Below are 1,097 nucleotides of genomic sequence, written 5' to 3' on the forward strand. Positions count from 1 at the left end.
ACAACAATATGAACTAATCAGTACCCCCAGAGCCTGTGTCTCTAGCTGCATATATAGCAGAAGATGGCCTTTTCGTTGGAAAGAGATGCCCCTTGGTCTTGCAAACTTTATATGACCCATACAGGGGAACGCCAGAGCCAAGAAGTGGGAGTGGGTGGGCAGGGGAGCAGGGTGGGGGAGGGTATTGGGGACATTCGGGATAGCATTTGAAATGTAAATAAAGAAAATATCTAATAAAATGAGTTAAAAAAGGGGGGACAAGGGTCTGAAAAGATGACTTAAAGATTTGGAACACTGGCTGTTCTTTCAGGAAACCTGGATTCAATTCCCTGCTCTCACATGGAAGCTCAGAAATGGACTGTAACTTCATTTCCAGAGGCTCCAACATCCTCACCAGACATCCATGCAGGCAAAATATTTATGTCCATACAATGAAAGTACGGTTTTTTTTTAAGTTTTAAAGAATATGTGTCACATTATGGAACTTTCCTTAACATAATCTGGATTCATCTCTACATAAGTAAGTCATTGTCCTGATTCACATCAAGAAAACTGTGTAAACATTGACAACAAGAAGCAATATGCAGAATTCATTCACATGAAATGCATTCAATCCTTCAGTGACCATGTAGCAGGGATTTCCATCACCTGCGAGAGATAGAGGACAGAAGGAGTTACTAGGCATTTTCATCTTTTTCATTATAATGATATATTTGGGGGCTTAAAGTTGGACTCAATAGTACTGCTGCTGTTGTTTTCCCAAGTTTTGTTCCTAGCACCTTCATCAGATGGTTCAGACATATTTATTAACCCTAGGTCAAAAGGTTTGATGATGCATTTTCTTCCTTTCTTAGGCACCAAGCATGCTAATGATGTAAAGACGTGTATGTGTGTATGTCAAAAGAAGTCACTTGATATGCACTCACTGATAAGTGGATATTAGCCCAGAAACTTAGAATACCCAAGATACAATTTGCAAAACACAAAAAAATCAAGAAGGAAGACCAACACGTGGATACTTCACGCTTCCCTAGAATAGGAAACAAAATACCCATTGTAGGAGTTACAGAGACAAAGTTTGGAGCTGAGACGAAAAG

Source organism: Mus pahari, chromosome 18 (genome assembly GCF_900095145.1).
Source record: "Mus pahari chromosome 18, PAHARI_EIJ_v1.1, whole genome shotgun sequence".
Lineage (NCBI taxonomy): Eukaryota > Metazoa > Chordata > Mammalia > Rodentia > Muridae > Mus > Mus pahari.